Genomic DNA, 10,403 nt, shown 5'->3' on the forward strand with positions numbered 1-10,403 from the left:
TGGTTGAGAAACCTTGTATTGTAATTGATTTGTTAATAAATAAAATACTTTTTAGTATTTTCATCATAAGTTTTCATCTTCTAATGAACTCCGTTGTTGTGATAAAGTCCTTAAGACTATTTAGATTCGATAAAGAGAGGATTTATCGATTAGTCTTTAAAACTGTTCACGACCAAATAATAGGCTGTTAATAAGGATGACAGCTTCTGTCGAGCATAGGTCACTGTAGGCCATATGGATTGGTTGTCCTCTTAACCAAGGAGTGTGGAGACACTGATATGATATACAGGTGAGATGTAAAGGTACATCATCATTGAATGTGACCAACTCCAGAGCATTCTACTGTCGAGAATGTCTCTGATGGAATATAAGTATAAGTGTCCCTTAGACCTAAGATCGCCTCAGTGACTTGTGAGCAACTCACTGTGCTTTGATACTGAACTAACTGAATTTCTAATTCAGTGACGGAAGGCTTCTGGGCACAGTCAAGTATTTGCGAGATCGGAGTGTGATCAAGATGGGATTGACCACTCCAAGAGTTGGAAAAGAATGAGTCACTGTATTTCAATTTAGCAAAACCTTGGCCAGGGTAATCCATCAGATGGATTTGATATTTTGAAATATAATGTGGACAATCTGATCAGAGTTGACAGTTGAACTCTGAGGTGTCCCATGAGAATTTTGGTCAAGGGGATAAATTATATGGAAACTATATCCGCATGGGTTCTAAGGATGTTGGTCTACACATTCGACCTATCCGATCGTCGGGTACCATTGCTAGATGGTCACTTTGATTGATATAAAAATTTATTTCTGTGCTACTGGTTTAGGTTCAGACCTATGAGATCACACACATTAAAGTTCACGATCCGATCGGATGGTTGATCAACGATTAAGAATCGTTCTAGGGTTAAACGATCAATATGATTGACATTTAACCTAGTGCAAGTATTGTAGGAGGATCGATTAGCAATTTGATTGCTAATTAGCTTAATTTGATTAAGCCAATGGGCTGAGATTAAGTTTAATTGAATATAATTTAATTAGATTTGGTTTGGGCTTGATTGGATCAAGTCCAATTGGTTTATTGGATAAGCCAAGTGCAAGAAAAAACTAGTCCTAGTTCAATTAGGACTTGGGTCAACCTAATTTTTAATTTGATTAAAAAATTAAATTAGATTTAAATCTAATTTAATTTGATTAAATTATATTCTTAATTGGATTAAGACCTATTTTAATTGGGTTGATTTGACTTTGGTTTGATTTGGTTTGAGAAACCAAATTTGAACAAATCATAGATTGAATCCTAGTAAGACTAGGATTCCACCTTGCGCTACCTTAGCCCCCCATGCCCACTCTCTCTTATTTTGTATGACAAAACCTTCTCTCCCAGGCCTTCACGCATGTCCAAAACTTTTTACTCTTTCTCTCTTACATGGAATGTGGTTGTGGACCAAGTCAAAGTAGGAATTAGTTTGGATTTCAAATTCTATGAGATAGAATTTTAGGAAACCAAAACTCTTTCCTTATGGCACTGATTTTATTCAGATTCTTTTTAAAATTTTTGTGGCTTTTATGGCACATATTGTGTGCATTTTACTAGTGGTCCATGGTAGAAAAAGGAGGGGGCACCCAAGAGTTGGGCACCACTTGTCTTGCCTTGTTTGGATTTTTCTTGACTAGGTATTTCACCTAGAAAAGGATTCTTCATATCTCATTATTTAAGATGAATTTCTTTTTGAAATTTTGGTGGTTTATAAATAATTGAGAGACCCTTGGGGCAAATGAAAATCAGGGCAAAAGGGTGTTCGAGCATGGAGATATAATAGATACAAAACTAAGTATCTGGGTTAGAGCAAAGAGAAGAAGAAGAGGGTCTTCTTCTAGGATTGCTATGTTCACCTCTTTTCTTCCTCCATTTGTGAGTTTTCTGAGAGTGTCTCATATCTAAAACTCCTTCTCCTACTTCTCATCTTTAGAAGAGTCCAAATCAAGAAGAAGGAGATATCTGATCGACCATCGAAGAAGGATCAGCACAGTACTAGCATACTATGCTGATTTTCTGGACCAAGACTTCTGATCGTGATTCGTGGGCTCGTGTGGATGACTCTTAGAGATCGGATACATGTGCAGCTTGCAACATCATCCTCAAGCTCGGATCAGCAAAGTTAGAATATCTAACTTGCAAGGTAATAGATCGATCTATTATATTTTACATACATTAGATGTAGTATAGAAACATATTGATATGATCAACATGTAGTTCTTGCTCTTTATATTTTAATTTTTAATTTAATATCATATAATAATCATATAATAAAATTTTAGATCTAGAGATTCTCTAATTTTATAAGATAAATTTTGATTTATTTTAGTCTTCCGCTGCCTGATCTTGAAAATATTTTAATATTTAACCCTGAAACCCTAGATCTGATTCTTTCAATTGGTATCAGAGCCTAGATTATTTATTACATAATTATTTATACATGCTTAGATTATTTTTTAGATTAGATCTAATTTATAATCTGATTGTTAAATCTAAAATTAAAATTTTTAGATCAATCACGAACTGTAGGTTGTCTTGCTGTAAGATTTACCCCTTACAGTGCAAAGGTTGTCCTAGTTCGTGTATATCTATCTTTAATCATAAATTTGTTAGATGTGATCTAGAATAATTTATGATTTATTTTTATTTAAAAAGTATTTAAATCTAAAATAAAATCTCTTTGTTAATAATTTTTGCGCAAAGAACTATCATATATTTATCTAGAAAATTTGCGCAGTTTAAAGTTGAAATTGTTTCAATTACATGAACCTGTTTAGATTAGATCTAAAGTAGTTTCATGCTTATTTCACTTGCATTTTGATTATGAATCAAATATGCAACTTGGTTAGTAGAACCATGTTATAAAAATATTTTACAAATATGAAAATTATTTTTAAAAAATCGAACCCCAACCCTTAGCTCAAAACTTAATTGAGAATTAAGAAGTTGTTTGATTAGGTTCTAGGAGTGTGAATTGAAGAACCTAAGATACAAACCATAACGCATTGAGTTAATGGGTTAGTGGAAATTAGGTCCATTAATTGGGCTAGACCTAAGGTTAGATTAAAGATGGACTTAATTAGAGAATTGACTAAATCTAATCAGTTGTTATCTTAGATTAGGTCAAGGATTCTCTAGATCAATTACAATAGTTATAGTTGGTCAAGTCCATGTCTTTAACAAGAACCAAATGAACTTGATTCTTGGCTAAGCAGTGTAGCACGAACTGTTAGGTTGATCTAATCGAAACTAATTAAATCAGTTGATGTCTAAAGTAAACCAGACTGGTGGTTTTTAATTGGCAATCCGCTTACCTGGCCATTTCTGATGGTGTCTAAGGCAAGCTTTGGAAAACTCTCCCACCGATCAAACTTACCTAGCCTTTTGATGAAATTATATTTTGATCGGATCACTTGACTATTTGAGCTAACCCATGTCAGCTAGGTAAATCAGTGTGACTGATTTAGGTGCTCCTAGACTAGCCCTTTTAAATGGTCTCCCTTAAGCTGACTTGGTGAAGCCAGTGGGAGGATCATAATAAGCTGGTTCATCTGACCTCCTCCTCTAAATTAATTAAATCCTCTAAAATTATTAGGTCCTTAAAATAAAATAGTTATGGTGATAACTAGATCATAGTCTCCCATTAAGTGGATGATAATGGGTCCATCAGTTGGATAATCACTGAAGCCCAAAGGCCTGGTGCTTATCGACTGATGGAATTATCATTCATAATACGATTTTTTGACTGTATCTTTTTAAATGGTGGTTAGGTTAGCCAACCAAAGTTGGGCCTAATCATTCATTGGCTAGATGAGCCAAGTATGGTCATGTTAATGGTTGGACCTAACCAGACCTTTTCAGTGGAGCCCAAAGCCTACTGATTAGGATCTGGGATAAAATTAAAATTACTAAAAATTATTTAGAGAAATAATTGGTTATGAACCTACCCTTAGATATACATGGATGGGCTAACCAAAGTTGGGCTTGTGTGCAGTCTAAGTGGATTCTAGTACCCACTAAGAAATTAGGATAATTTCTCAAATTAGAGGTAGAGGCTACCAATTCGAATAAAATAGTGGGAGAAACTTTTTGATTAAAGTCCAAATCTTTAGGTTTAATGAATCAATTACTAATTAGGTTATGATTTTTCTTTGTACAGATATGGCCACTTCCCTATCGCTCCGATCATTGTTGGACAATGATAAGTTGGTGGGATCCAACTTCGATAGCTGGTATCGAAAGTTGAAGATAGTCCTGGAGTATGAATGGATCCTATATGTGATAACGGATCCTGCACCTGAGGAGCTAGCTGCCAATGCACGTGGAATAGTCAAAGATACTTATTAGAAGTAGCTCAGTGATCGGATCACGGTGCACTGTATCATGCTAGCTACCATGAGCAACGAGTTCAATCGCAGATTTGAGACAGCTCAGCCAAAGGACATGCTTCAAGTATTGGAGGATGCCTTTGGCACACTCGATGACGTGGAGAGGCACAAGACTAGTTGTGCCATCTTCAACGCCAAAATGCGGGATGGTGACTCTGTCACTGATCATGTATTGTACATGATCGAGCTGATGGAGCATTTGAGCAAGCTCAGCTTTCTCTTACATGAGCAGCTTGGCAATGATGCAATACTGAACTCATTGTCCAAGTCTTATTTCTCATTTCTCACTCATTATAGAATGACAAAGCCTGAAGTAAACTACCACGGGTTACTGGGGTTGCTTCAGAACTTTGAGAAGGATCACCAACTCCATAAGGAGTCGGTGAACTTAGTGGGAGGTTCGTCTTCTAGTTCTCGACCCTTTAAGAAAGGAAAGAAGAATAAGAAGAAGAAAGTGAAGAAGGTGCAAGTTCAGGCTGGGACATCAGTGCAGGGCCAGACTAGAAAGATCAAGCCCAATAAGAGTCAAGCTGAATGCTTCTTTTACAAGAATTGGGGGCACTGGAAGAGGAACTGCCCTCAATACATTGCCTCGCTGGATCCGAACAGGTAAAGAAAGAAGCAAGCTATTGTTGGGCAAGGTATTTATATGATAACTCCTTACAATTTCTCTATTTGTGATATAACTGACTGGGTATTGGATATCGGTAGCCCTTACCATATTTGCAATTTGTTGCAGGGATTGCAGGTCAGTAGGAGATTCGAGCAAGACGAGAGGTTTCTGAACGTTGGTGATGGAAGACCAGTTTCAGTTCTAACATTAGAAATCTTGAAACTTGTATTTGAGTCCCATACCATTATTCTTAATGATTGTCATTTCTGTTCCAATTTCTTTTTAGATATTATTTCTGTTGACCTTCTAGCCAAAAATGATTATGAAATTTCAATAAAGAAACAAGTTTGTAATATCATTATGAATGGTGTTACTATTTTTTATGGATATTTGAACAATGGTGTGTATATGTTATAACAACCTGTTAACGTAGTCTATTCTATTGACAAGCACCCTAGATTAGATAGTATATCAGATATCTATTTATGGCACTGTAGGCTAGGTCATATAAATAAGAACAGCATAAACAGATTGACTCAAGAGAAAATCTTCGAAGTTAGTGATTGTGAATCACTTCCAACATGTGAGTCTTGTCTTCTTGGTAAAATGATCAAGTCACCTTTTACTGAAAAAGGTGAGAGAGCTATTGAGCTCTTGGGCCTAGTACATACTGATGTATGCGGGCTCATGAGCACAAGTGCTAGAGGTGGATATTTCTACTTCATCACTTTTACGGATGATCTATCCAGATATGGATATATCTATCTGATGAAACATAAGTTAGATTCATTTGAAATATTCAAACGATTCCGAAGTGAAGTAGAAAAATAAACTGGGAAGAATATTAAAACTCTTCGATCTGATCGAGGAGGGGAATACTTTTCTGGTGAGTTTCTCGCATATTTAGGAGAGAATGGGATTCTCTTTCAATAGACTCCTCCAAGAACACCACAGCATAATGGTGTGTCTGAAAGGAGAAATCGGACTCTATTAGATTTGATCCGATCTATGATGGGTTTTGCCAGCTTGCCGATATCCTTCTGGGGATATGCACTCGAATCGACCTGTTATCTGTTAAATAGGGTGCCAAGTAAGTCTGTAATTAAGACTCCATATAAGATATGGACCGGGCGTAAGCTAGCACTTTCACACCTTAGGGTCTGGGGGTTTTCGGCCTATGTCAAATGGTTAGTTACAGATAAACTGAAACCTAGGTCTGACAAATACACATTCATAGGGTACCCCAAAGAGACCAAAAGATATTTTTTCTATCATGCTGATGAACAAAAGGTGTTCATCAACTGTAAGGCAACCTTTTTAGAAAAAGAGTTCCTTGGTGAAGGAGTCGTTGCCTCTAAGGTTGAACTTGATGAAGTTCAATAGGTAGAAGGACTGACACCAATAGCTGAACTTGAGTCGGATTTGATTAGATCAAATCTGGAGCCCAATGTACCTGCACCATTAAGGCGATCAAATAAAGTACAGCATTAGTCGGACAGATTCTATGGTTTCTTGGTCTGGAATGATGATCCCATCGAACTCGATGAGAACAATGAGGATCCGATCACCTACATGGATGCAATGCAGAGACCTAATTTTGAGAAATGGCTTGAAGCCATAAAATCTGAATGAAGTCTATGAAGGTCAACGATGTATGGACATTGGTTGACCCACCTGAAGAGGTTAAACCCATTGGGTGTAAATAGGTCTTCAAAAGGAAGAGGGACGCAGACAGAAAGGTGGAGACCTATAAAGTCTGTCTGGTTGCTAAAGGGTATCGTCAACATTATGGTATTGACTATAACGAGACGTTCTCCCTTATGGCAATACTCAAATCCATTCGGATAATGCTTGCAATAGCTGCCTATCTGGATTATGAGATCTGATAGATGGATGTAAAGATAGCTTTTCTGAATGGAGAGCTGACCGAAGAGGTATATATGATACAACTTGAGGGATTTACATCCACAGATGAGTCTAAGGTGTGCAAGCTTCAGAGATCCATTTATGGATTGAAGCAACCTTCTCAAAGTTGGAACATGCATTTTGATAAGGTGATCAAAATGTATGGCTTCATTAAAAATAGAGAAGAGCGCTGCATCTATAAATGAGCAAATGATTCAGTTATGGTATTCCTTGTCTTGTACGTGGATGATATTTTCTTAATCAGGAATGACATCCCCGCACTACAGGAAATAAAAGTTTGGTTGTTATCGCGGTTCTCCATGAAGGACTTGGGTGAAGCATCCTACATCCTAGGGATGAAGATCTATAGGGATAGATCTAAAAAGATGCTTGGGTTATCCCAGTCCACGTATATAGACACTGTGCTGAAGAGGTTTAGCATGGAGAATTTCAAGAAGGGCTATCTACCGATAGGCCATGGAATTTATCTCTCTAAGAAGGATTGTTCGATAACTCCTGAAGAGAGAGAGCGTATGAGTAGAGTCCCATATGCTTCGGTTGTAGGATCTATCATGTACGTCATGACATGTACAAGACTAGATGTGGTATACTCACTAGGAGTAGTGAGTAGATACTAATCTGATCCTAGAAAAAATAACTGAAAAGTGGTTAAAGACATCCTTAAGTATTTAAGAAATACTAAAGATCAATGGTTGGTTTATGGCGAGTCAGATCTGAAACTTGTGGGGTTCACAGACTCCAGCTTTTAATCTGACCATGATGACAGCAGAAGCGTATCGGGTTATATCTTTACTCTGAATGGTGGAGTCATCTGCTGGAAGAGTTCCAAGCACATACTGTGGCAAACTCTATTTGTGAGGCAGAGTACATCGCAGCATCGGATATCGTGAAGGAAGCTGTGTGGCTGAAAAAATTTATCATCAAGCTCGGAGTAGCACCCTCCCTCGATGGTCCAGTCCTGCTCTACTGCGACAGCATTGGTAGTATGGTGAATCAAGTTTCAAGATCTATCCCTCTCTCGATGCTGCCTGATCTTGAAAAAGTTTCAAGATCTATCCCTCCCACCGATCTCACTTACCTGACAGTATGGTGAATCAAGTTTTGATCAGATTGCTTAATGATTAGGGTTGACCAATGCTTACTAAAAAATCAGTTCGACTGATTTAGGTGCCCCTAGTTCGACTTGTCTTTATCCTCAACATGATTTGATGAAGTCAGTGGAAGGATTGATGACTTGTCAGTTGGATCGACTTGTTTCTAGTCCATCCTGATCTGACTTGGTGAAGTCAATGGAAGGATTGAGATTAGTTGGTCTATGTATTTAATTCTGATAAATTATGTTAATCAAATCTTCTAAATTATTAGGTCTATAAAATGAGCTAGTTATGGTGATAACTAGATCATAGCCTCCCATAAGAAGAATGATAATGGATCCATTATTTCTGAATGACATTGCAGGCGCCATCCGTCTGGTGTTTCTCTGAATGATAGAATTATTATTCATCATATAATGACTCTATTATACTATTTGATGAATGGTTGGGTAAGCCGAGCCATACTCGGGTCTGATTATTCATTAATTAGAATCACTGAATAGATTCATGTTAATGGTTGGACCTAACTAGGACTTTCAGTGGAGGCCCATCGCCTACTGAAATAAAATTTGGGATAAAATTAATTACTAAAAATTATTTAGAGAAATAATTAGTTGAGAACCTATCCATAGATGCATACGGATTGGCTGAGCCATACTTGGGCCTATATGCAGTCTGTGTGGATTCTAGTATCCACTAAGAAATTAAGATAATTCTTTGAATTAGAGGTAGAGGCTAACAATTCATATAAAATAGTGGAAGAATCTTTAAACTAAAGTCCATATCTTTAGGCTTGATTAATTCATATACTAATTAGATATGTGTTTTCCTTTCTTTTCAGAAATGGCTAGTAATATGTTACTACACTCACTGTTTGACAGGATGAGCTTATTGGACTCAACTTCGATAGTCAGTATCGAAAGTTGAATATTGGTCTTGAGCCCAATCTAGCTAAAATATTTAGGGCTGAATCAAGTCAAGAAGACTATGGCCCAAATAAGCTAAAGAGAAATGAGCAATTAGTTGCTGATCAAGGTACTTATATGATAACATCTTATAATTTCTCTATATGTGACACTACAACCTGGGTATTGGATATCGAAAGTTCAGTTCACATATGCAATTCATTGTAAGGACTTCAAGTTAGTAGAAAATTTAAGAATGACGAGAGATTTCTAAATATGGGAGATGGAAGTCAAGTTCCAATTCGGGCTTTAGGAGTCGTCAAGCTTGTTTTCAAGTCTAATAGTATCATTTTAGGTGATTGTCACTATTGTCCATCTTTCTTAATGAATATAATCTCTGTTAGTCTTTTGGCCACAGATGGTTATAATTTATCAATAAAGAATGATTATTGTGATATCATTATGAATGATGTTACAATAATGTGAGGATAATTAAGAAATGGTATCTATGTATTGTCACAGCCTACGAGTGTAATGTATACTCTAAATAAACATCCAAAGTTAGATAATGTCACTGATGCCTATCTTTGACATTACAGGCTCGATCATATTAACAAAAGTAGGATAAACAAGTTAGCACAAGAGGGTATTCTCAATATCAATGATTGTGAATCATTACTGACCTGTGAATTTTGTCTTCTTGAAAAGATGACTAAGTCACCTTTTACTGAAAAAGGTGAACAAGCTAGTGAAGTTCTAGGTCCAATACATAGTGATGTTTGTGGACCTATGAACATTAGTGCCAGAGGAGGGTATAGCTATTTTATTACGTTCACAGATGACCTATCTAGGTATGCGTATGTTTACTTGATGAAACACAAGTCCGAATCATTTAAAATATTCAAATAATTTCGTAATGAAGTAGAGAAATAAATTAAAAAATATATTAAGACTCTTCAGTCTGACCGAGGGGGTGAATATCTTTCCAATGAATTTTTAATATATCTTGAAGAGAATGGGATTCTCTCACAATGGACTCCTCTAGAGACACCACAGCGTAATTGTATCTCAAAAAAAAAGAATCGAACCTTATTGGACATGGTTTGATCCATGATGGGGTTTGCAAGTCTGTCGATCTCCTTTTGGGGATATGCATTTGAGACAGCCTATTTTATGCTTAATAATATTTCGAGCAAGTTAGTTAGTAAAACATAATATGAGATATGGTCAGGACGTAGGCCGAACCTCACTTACCTTAAGGTCTGGAGGTGTTTGGCTTATGTCAAATGATTACAAGCCAACAAGCTCGGACCTAGATCCGATAAGTGTAATTTTATAGGGTACCCCAAGAAAATGAGAGGATACTACTTTTCCCTTCCTGCTGAATAAAAGATATTTGTTAGCAGTAAGATAATTTTTTTCGAAAAAAGA

The sequence above is a fragment of the Elaeis guineensis genome, chromosome 15 (assembly GCF_000442705.2).
Source record: "Elaeis guineensis isolate ETL-2024a chromosome 15, EG11, whole genome shotgun sequence".
NCBI classification, from domain to species: Eukaryota; Viridiplantae; Streptophyta; class Magnoliopsida; order Arecales; family Arecaceae; genus Elaeis; species Elaeis guineensis.